This window comes from Orcinus orca, chromosome 5 (genome assembly GCF_937001465.1).
Source record: "Orcinus orca chromosome 5, mOrcOrc1.1, whole genome shotgun sequence".
NCBI lineage: Eukaryota > Metazoa > Chordata > Mammalia > Artiodactyla > Delphinidae > Orcinus > Orcinus orca.
Window position 1 is genome coordinate 85,082,549 of NC_064563.1, and position 10,649 is coordinate 85,093,197.

Below are 10,649 nucleotides of genomic sequence, written 5' to 3' on the forward strand. Positions count from 1 at the left end.
ATGTATGAGAAAGGCAAACTGTATTAATAGAAGTGTATTATGAGTTGAAGAATGCTTCATAATAATAAAAATTATATTACATAAAATAGATATTCATAATGTTATGTTACCAAGAAATCATAAAATCAGAATTATTATACACGTAATAACTAAACTCTGAGAGAAACAGGAAGTAAAAATTATAATATGTATGAGGTTATCTTTCCAACACTTTCTATTTTCAGTTTTTAATGAGTTACTTATTATGGTGGGTGTGTCTTGGTATCCCATTATTTCTTTTCCTTTGTCTTTTTAATGCCATGGAAAAAATTGACAGTGTTTTTTTCAGAGCAGTTTTAGATTCACAGAAAAATTGAGAGGAAGGTACAGATATTTTCCATACATTCCCTGCCTCCACACATACATGGTTTCCCCTATTATCAACATTTCCTACCAGAGTGGTACATTTGTTACAATTAATGAACCTACATCAACGTATCATAATCACCCAAAGTCCATATATTACATTATGGTTCATCCTTGATGTTGTACATTCTATGAGTTGGGGCAAATATATACTGTATCCATTATTATGGTGTCATACAGAGTATTTTCAATGTCCTAAAAATCCTCTGTGATCCATTTTTTCATTCCTCCTCCACCCAACCCCTGCCAACCACTGATTTTTTTTTAAAATTTTCTCCATTGTTTTCCCTTTCCAGAATGTCATATTGTTGGAATCATACAATATGTAGCCTTTTCAGATTGGCTTCTTTCACTTATATGCATTTAAGATTCCTCCCTGTCTTTTCACGTGTCAGTTCTTATTAACACTAAATGATATTCCATTGTCTGAATGTTCCAAAGTTTATTTATCCAGTCACCCACTGAAGGACATCTTGATTGCTTCTAAGTTTTGGCAATTATGAATAAAGCTGCCATAAACATACGTGTGCAGGTTTTTGTGTGGATATAACTTTTTAACTTTTGGGGGTAAATACCAAGGAGCATGATTGCTATATCATATGGTAAAGATATACTTACTTTTGTAAGAAACTGTCACATTGACTTTCAAAGTGGCTGTGCCATTTTCCATTCCCCCCAGCAATGCATAGGAGTTCCTGTTGCTCCACATCCTCACCAACATTTAGTTTTTCAGTATTCCATATTTTGGCCATTTTAATAAGTGTGAAGTGGTATTTCATGGTTGTTTAAATTTGCATTTCCCTGATGACATATGATGTGAAGCATTTTTACATGTGCTTATTTGCCATCTGTATATCTTCTCTTGTGAATTGTCTGTCAAGTGTTTTGGCACAATTTGAATCGAGTTGTTTGTTTTCTTATTATTTAGCTTAAGATTTCTTTGCATATTTTAGATAACAGTACTTTATTAGATGTGTTTTTGCATATATTTTCTCCCAGTCTGTGTCTTGTCTTTTCATTCTCTTGACATTGTCTTTTACAGAGCAGAAGTTTGTAATTTTAATGAAACCAGCTTATCAATTACTTCTTTCATTGATCATGTCTTTGGTGTTGTATCTAAAAAGTCATTGCCACCCAAAGTCAGCTAGGTTTTCATCTTAGTTATCCTCTAGGAGTTTTATAGTTTTGCATTTTAGATTTAGATCTGTGATTCATTTTGAATTAGTGTTTGTTAAGGGTGTAAAGTTTATATCTAGATTCCTTTTTTCTTTTTTTTTGGATATAGATGTCCAGTTGTTCCAGCAATGTTTCTTGTAAAAACTATCTTTGCTCCATTGTGTTGCCTTTGCTCCTTTGTCAAAGATCAGTTTACTATATTTATGGGGGTCTATATCTGGCCTCCCTATTCTGTTCCACTGATCTATTTGTGTATTCTGTCACCAGTACCACACTGTATTGGTTACTGTAGCTTTATAGTAAGTCTTGAAGTCAGGTATTGTCAGTCCAACTTTGTTCTTCTCCTTCAATATTATGTTGGCTTTTGCCAACATAAACTTTAAAATCAGTTTGTCAATATATACAAAATAACTTTCTGGTATTTGGATTGAAATTGCATTGGATCTATAGATCAAGTAAAGAAGAACTGACATTTTGAAAATATTGGGTCTTCGTCTCAGTGAACATAGAATATATCTCTATTTACCTCTTTGATTTTGTTCATCAAGGTTTTTTTGTTTTCCTTGTGTAGATCTTGTACATATTTTATTAAATTTATTTTCAAGTATTTGGTTTTCATGGATGCTAAAGTAAATGGTATTGTATTTTTAATCTCAAGTTGTATTTGTTCATTCCTGATATATAGGAAAGCATTTGACTTTTGTGTATTAACTTTGTATCCTGCAACCTTGTTATAATCACTTATCAGTTCCAGGAGATTTTTGGCAGTTCTTTTGGATTTTATATATAGAAAAATAAATTTATTTGCAAAAAGAAGTAATTTTATGTTTTCCTTTCCAATCTTTATTCCTTTTCTTTCCTTTCCTTTCCTTTCCTTTCCATTCTTTTCCTTTTCTTACTGAATTGCATAGAACTTCCAGTATGATGTTGAAAAGGAGTGCTGAAAGGGAACATCCTTGCCTTGTACCTGACATTAGTTGGAAAGCTTTGAGATTCTCACCATCTAGTATGATGTTGTAGATATTTTTTGTAGATATTCTTTATAAAGTTGAGGATATTCTATTCTTAGTTTAATGAGAATTTTTATTATGAATGGCTGTTAGATTTTATCAAATGCGTTTTCTGCATCTATTGATATGATCATGTGATTTTACTGTTTTATCCTGTTGATATGATGGATTACAATAATTAATTTTTGAATGTTGAAACAGGCTTTCATACATGGGATAAATCCCACTTGGTCATGGTATATTATCTTTTTATACATTATTGGATTTGATTTGCTAATATTTTGTTGAGAATTTTTGCATCTGTGTTCATGAAAGACATTAGTTTGCAGTTTTCTTATATCTTTGTCTGGTTTTGGTATTAGGGTCATGATGGCATCATAGAATGAATTAGGAAGTAATCTTCCTGCTTCTACTCTCTGAAAGAGATTGTAGAGAATTGGTATAATTGCTTCCTTAAGTGTTTAGTAGAATTCACCAGTGAACACATCTGGGCCTGCTACTTTCAGTTTTAGGAGGTTATTAATTATTGATTCAACTTTCTTGTTCTCTTTGCTTTTGGCTTTCCAGGATTCTAGTGATACATCCTCTAGCTCAAAGTTTCCTTCCTCAGCTGTGTCACATCTACTAATAAGTCCATCAAAGGCAGTATTCATTTCTATTATAGTATTTTTGATTTCTATTATTTCTTTTTGATTATTTATTAGAATTTCCATCTCTCTGCTTACATGACCCATCTGTTTTTGCATGCTGCCCACTCTACCCGTTAGAGCCCTTAACATATTAATCATAGTTGTTTTAAAGTCCTAGTCTGATATTTCGAACACCCCTGCCATGTCTGGTTCTGATGCTTACTCTATCTCTTCTATATATATATATATATATATATATTGCATTTTGGTATGTCTTGTGATTTTTTTTCTTGATAGCCAGACAAGAGGTAAGAGGAGTGAGAGGAGCTGCCTGTAAACAGGCCACTAGTAATATGATGGTGAGGTTTGTGGGGAGGGAAGACATTTTATAGTCCTTTGATTAGATATCAGTCTTTTAGGGAGCCCATGCCTCTAGCCTGTGAACTTAACAGGTGTTCCTCAGGGTTTTTCTTTTCTCCCTCCTTAGGTAGGAGAGGTTGGCTAGAATGGGCTGGAGTTGAGTATTTCCCGTCCCCAGCATGTTAGGCCCAGTTTAGCTAGTTTCTTCTGAGGGCAGGCCTTGTTAAGAAGAACAGAGTGCTCTGGGGTATTTCAAAATGGTTCCTTTTCCCTTCCCCCTGCAGGAAGCAGGAGAGGAGTTTTCTCTGATATTTACTGTAGGAACCTAGTCAAGCTCCTGGAGGTAAATCTTACAATATTGTGAGTCCCCCAAGACTAGATCCCTTGAAGTTTTTAACTCTCAGAGCTGTCTGCTCTGAACCTCCAGTGATTCATCGATTACAGCCAAGGCTTTCCTGCCGTGGCACTGGCTCCTGCGGGGTTGCAGCTAGTGATTCTCTAGTAAGCCATGCCTCCCTGTATTGATCTATCTCTCCAGTCTTAGGAACAGCAGTTTGTCCTGTGTCCTCCCCTCTCTTGAGAATTCAAGGAGAGTTGTTGATTTTTCAGTTTCTTTGTTGTTAGGGGAGAGTAACAACTTCCAAGTTTCTTATATGTGTCTTAATACACATCTTTTTAGCTAGTATTAGGTTCACTAAACAATTTTCCCCTGAGGGCAGGCCTGGTAGGAAGAACTGAATGCTCTGGCATATTTCAAAATGATTTTTTTCACCTGTCAGAAGCAGGAGGGTGTTTTCTCTGATATTTAATACTGTCAGAATTTGGTCAGACTCCTTACCTGGAGGTACATCTCACAATATTGTGGGAACCCCCCATGACTGGTTTCCTCTTGATGTTTTTAACTCTCAGAGTTGCCCTCACTCTATCTCCAGCAATTTATCAATTATAGTTCAGCTTTTTCTATCCCAGCCCTGCTTCCAGAGGCAGTTTCTCCTTGTAGGTCTCTGCTGCAGTAATCTGGTAATCAACAACTCCTTGTATTCAGCTATCTGTTTCTCTAATCTTGGGAGCAGTGGTTTGCCCTGTGTCCTCCCCTATTTCATGGATCCAAGAAAAATCATGTTCAACTTTTTACTTGTTAGGATGGAGTGATGACTTCCAAGTTCCCTTACATGCAGAACTAGAAAGTAGAAGTCCCCATAATTAGGATTTTAATTTCCATTTTGCTGATGACTAATGATTTGAACATTTCTTCACATACTTATTTTTCATTCACATAGTTCTATTTTGAAATGCCTGTTCAAATATTTGCCATCTTTATTGCATTGTGTGTATTTTTATTGTTTTACTATATCTATCACATATGTGTAAAGCTGTAATATATATTAGATATTAGACACATTAGTTATATAGGTGTCTATATACACAAATATATCAATATACATGTATAGATATATCTATTTATGTACATAGATATGTTAGATACATATAGACATATTAGTTAGATAGATACATCTCTTGGAAACCTGTTCTCAGATATTTTGAAAATAGTTTTTTCTTAGACTGTGGCTTGCCTGTTTGTTTTCTTCACGGTGACATTTGAAAACAAACATTTAAAATGTTGATAACATCTAGTTTGTCTCTATTTTATTTTATAAAATCTTCTGTGTCATGGAAATTTCTTATAAAATAAGGTACATAGCTACCCTACGACCCAACAATTGCGCTCATGGGTATTTGTCCAAAAGAAGTAAAAAAACATGTCCACAAAAATGTTCAAAGCTTCTTTTCGTAATAGCCAAAATTTGGAAGTAATCCAAATATGTATAATCAGGAGAATAGATAAACTGTGGTATATTCATACAATGGGAGACCTGGTCACCATTTAAAAAAAAATACTGCTGCAGCCAAGGATTTTGATGAACCTTAAAAATCATGTTCGGTGAAAGAAGCTTTACACATTAGAGTATGTACTGTATTAATTAGTCCATTTAAGTTAAGTTCTGTAATGGGCAGAAATTAATATATGGTGAAAAAATAAAAGCAGTGTTTTAAAAGTAAAGTTCTATAAGTCAAAAATTACTATATGGTAAAAAATAATAAACACAGAGTTTTTCTCTGAAGTGTTGGAAATAGAAACTGACTATAAAGAGGTATGAGGGAATTTTCTGGGATGACAGAAATGCCTTATAGCTTGACAGGTGTTTGGATAACAGATCTAAACGTTCATCAAAGCTCATTAATGGCTTGTATATTTCACTATAGGTTAAATTACCTAAAATAAAGCAATAACAACTCTAAACAAATACTGAATTCTAGTTAATGATATAAATGTTAAACTGTTTAATGCTGATGTATCCTAATGTCTGAAACTTACTTGAAACACTTCAAAAAGTAAGATGAACTTATAGATGAATAGATAAATTGATAAACAGATCAATTGATAAATTAAAGTTTTGGATGAAAGATAAATGAACAGGTATATGGTAAAGCTTATCTAGCAAAATGTTGAGAATAATAAAATCTCAGTGGTGGATAAATGGATGTGTACTGTATAATCCTTTCAACTCTTCTGTACATTCAACAATGTATAATAAAATGCTGGGGAAAAATGCTCTTCCCATTGCAAATTATAAAAAAAAAATAAAAAGAAAACCACTTTTTCAACATTTCTAGACAAAAAGGAAAGTGAAAACCATAAATGCAAATTTTAATAAAATAATGTAATCCTTACATATCAGAATCTATTTCTTACAGTGTTTTTCAGAGGAACCTTAAATATCTAGATCAGTTGAAATGTATAATTAAAAATAAGTTTCTTAATTTCCCAACTCAAAACTCCAAAAGTGTACAAAATCTTAAAAAAATAAAAATTAAGGAAAGACTTATTAAAATAAAAAGAAAATTAATGAGGCAGAAATAATAAAAATTTTAAAATAATATTAAATCCAAAAAGTTATTTTTTAAAAAGTGACAGATGAACCGGTTTGCAGGGCAGAAGTTGAGATCCAGATGTAGAGAACAAACGTGTGGACACCAAGTGGGGAAAACCGTGGGGGTTGGTGGGGGTGGGGATGGTGGTGTGTTGAATTGGGCGATTGGGATTGACATGTATACACTGATGTGTATAAAATTGATGACTAATAAGAACTTGCTGTATAAAAACACAAACAAAAACAAAACAACAAAAAAGAAAAATCCTTTTTGTAGTCTGAATAGTTTCTTTCAAAAAAGATATCTGAACTCATTGTAAGGGCAAAGCAATAGGTAAGTATTTTGGTATAAAATTTTAAAGTCCACATTAGTGATCTCTTCATTGGATATCCAATTTAGTGAGGAAAACTGTATCAAAAATAGATAACAGGGGCTTCCCTGGCGGTGCAGTGGTTAAGAATCCACCTGCCAGTGCAGGGGACACGGGTTCGTGCCCTGGTCCGGGAGGATCCCACATGCCGCGGAGCGGCTGGGCCCATGAGCCACAACTACTGAGCCTGCGCATCTGGAGCCTGTGCTCCGCAATGGGAGAGGCCCACGCACCGCGATGAAGAGTGGCCCCCGCTCGCCACAACTGGAGAAAGCCCACGCACAGAAACGAAGACCCAACATAGCCAAAAATAAACAAATAAATTTATTTTAAAAAATAGATAACAATTCAGAGAAAATTAAAAGTTCGGAAAAAAATCAATGTAGAGGAAATGTAATAAGAAGTTTGTTTACTGGATCAGGAAAGGTCACTCGGTTCAAAATGACGTTTTGCAGGAAAACTGAAAGTTGCTCAAGATTGGTTCAAGGGCGGCAGCGGCCCCAGAGCAGTAGCAGCATCACCAGATCCCCGGTGGAGGTGCTCCTACAGGTGTTGTTGCTGGAGCAGCGGAGGTTCGGTTCTCACCATGGGTTCGGGACCCTCCAATTCATGTTAGTCTTTGGAGATCTCCCTCATCCCCCTCAGCTTCGGGAAAATGGCTCGAGCGAGTAAGCCTGCGATGAAGAAAACTTCAACATCTGTTCCTTTGGAGAGGAATAAGAAAGAAAAGGAAAATTCTGTAAACTCTTTATTGGTGGCTTAAGCTCTGAATCCATGGAAGAAAGTCTGAGGAACTACTACAAGCAACGGGGAAACCTTATAGACTGTGTGTTAATAAGGCATCCTGCCAGCCCCAAACCAGGAAGATTTGGTTTTGTCACGTTTTCATCCATGGCTGAGGTGGATGTTGCCATGGCTGCCAGACCTCATTCCATTGATGGGAAAACGGTTGCACCCAAACGTGCTGTCCCAAGAGAGGACTATGGAAAGCTGGGGGCTCTTATCACCATGAAGAAGCTGTTTGTTGGTGGAATTGAAGAAGATACTGAAGAGCATCATCTTAGAGATTACTTTGAGAAATATGGAAAAATCAATGCCATTGAGATAATTACCGATAGGGAGTCTGGAAAGAAAAGAGGCTTTGGATTTGTCACTTTTAATGACCATGATCCCATGGATAAGCTTGTGTTGCAGAAAGACTATGGCATCAATGGTCATCATGCAGAAGTAAGAAAGGCCTTGTCTTGACCTAAAATGCAGGGAGTCCAAAGTTCTAGAGGTGGAAGAGGAGGCAACGTTGGTTTTGGAGACTCTCCTGGTGGTGGTGGAAATGTTGGAGCAGGACCAGGATGAGGAAGGAAACTTGGAGGAGGAGCTGATGGATATGGAAGAGGACATACATTTGGGGATGGCTGTCATGGTGTGGAGGAGGATCTGGAGGTGGCAATTTGGGGGTTAGCCCTGGTTATGGAGGAGGATGAGGAGGATACGGTGGTAGAGGATCTCGATATGGTGACCTGGATGGGGCCTCCAGAGGTGGTTTTGACAGCTATGGATGAAGAAATTATGGAAGTCATAATTACAATGATTTGGGAAATTATAAGCAGAAACCTTCTAAGTACGATTTACTGAAGAGTGGGAAGCTGAGTGGTATAGCAGGAACGTGGGAGGATCATACAGTGGAGGAAACTATGGTCCAGGAGGCGGTAGAAGACGTGGGCGTTATGCAGAGACCAGCCGATACTGAGCTTCTATTTGCCGTGGGCTTGACTGTATAAATAGACATTGAGAGCCCAGAGGTAACAGAAGAGCTTTAGGTTATCGAAATAACAGTGTTCAGGAAACTCTTACCTCAGTCATGCATAAGTATGCAATGATATGGCAGATGACACCAGAGCAGGTACAGAGAGCCATTTTGTGAGTAGACTCGATTATGTAAGAACAATACCTTTCTGTGGAGGAAAGATCGTATGAAAAAATGCTTTTGAGACCGTTTCTTAGCTTTTGAATTGTTGTCTCTCCAGTGGTCTCTGTAAGAATGTGGAAGCATCCCCTTTGAAAATGTTAAATTTCAAAGTTTTGGATGATATTTGAATCCTTTTTCAAGATTTTTCTCAAAATTTTGTAAAACTGTTAGCTAGAATCATGGTGTAATGAGACATAACATCATTCTTCTAAAGAAAATTAGTTCATGTGTAGAGTTAAGAAACTGTTGTACCTTTAAGATTTAATAAAATAATTCTAAAGGTAAAACAGTAGTAGTTTGTCCTCTTTGATAATTTTGCACTTTTAGTTTTTACCTTTTAAATATTTTTCTTGTGTAATGATATCAGAGTTTGCAGGGTAGTGATATGACTTACATACATTATGAAATGATTATCAGAAAAAAGTTTTTCTTCTTGCGATGAATATTTGTAGGATTTACTGCCTTAACAACTTTGATATACATCCTACAGCTGTGCTAAGTTTGGTCATCCTGTACCTTACATCTTTTGTAATGTTGAGTAACTTGTCATGTACCTATTGGTCATTTGTATGTCTTTTTTGGATAAATGTCTATTCAGTTCCTTAGTCCATATTATAGTTTGATTATTTGCTATTGTGGTAAAAAAACAAAACCAAACAAAAAGTTATTTTTTAAAAAGTTAACAAAAACAGACATGTAACCTAATAAAAAAAGAAAGCAATAAATCACATATATACAAAATAAGTAACTACAAGAAAAAATAGCTAGAGAGACAGAGAAATAATAAAAGTCATAGCAGAATACTTTGTGTAACTCTATGCAGATACATTGTAAACTTAGGTAAGAGATAAAGTTTCCTAGGAACGTTCAATTAAGTAAAAATAATTCCATTGCAGAAAGAGGTGAAATAGACTAGTTTCACAGGAGAATAGTGAAAGATAAAAAAAAAAAAATTCCCCCAACAAAAAGTACCCCATCTAGGTGTTTCCAACGGGGCATTGTATGAAATGGTTAATATCTAGATGATCCTAATGCTATATAAATTTTTCTCGAGCTTCAGAAGTGAACAGAAACTTTCAAATTACTTCATGAGACAAATATAACATTAGTTCCTGAATTTGATGGTAGCAGAAAACAAAACAAGACCAAAAAAACCCCCAAATATTCCTTGTGAACATTGATGTAAATATGCTAAATAAAATATTAACAAACGGAATTGAACAGGTATATAGGAAAATAATACATTATGACCAAGTGAGATTTATTCTTAAAATGTAAGGATGTCTTAATATTTGCAAATCTATTAACATATATCTTCATATCAATGAAGACAATTTCTTCATATTAATTCCAGGGAGAAAAATCATAGTTACTTGCAAGGGCTTGACACAGTGGATACACATTTATCTGATAATATTTAATGGAATAAGAATGCACACATGCACACACATGATAGAAGCAATCATACTGAGATCAAGAACAAGGCATAGATGCCTATTTCCCCACTATTATTTAACATTGTATGGGAATATAGATAAAAATGGAAAAGAAGAAGGAAAACTACACCTGTTTGCAAATGATTTGACAGTGATCTGACAATGCAAGGGAATAAGTTATTTAAAAAAAACTCATATAATAAACATTCTATTAAGTAATAGGATATAAAAATTAACATAGAAAAACCAATAGCTTTCAACTGCACAAACGATAGCCAGTAAAAAGGATATAATAGGAAAGAATCCCTTTTAAACTGCAACAACATATAAAAAAGGCAGGAAAAAACACAAAAGACACAAATG

General features: G+C 35.1%; 1 pseudogene; it reads left to right on the forward strand.

Annotated features, from left to right (window-relative positions):
* Positions 1-7,563: 7,563 nt before the first annotated feature.
* LOC101272281 (heterogeneous nuclear ribonucleoproteins A2/B1-like) lies at positions 7,564-8,631 on the forward strand (annotated as a pseudogene).
* The last annotated feature ends 2,018 nt before the right edge of the window (positions 8,632-10,649 follow it).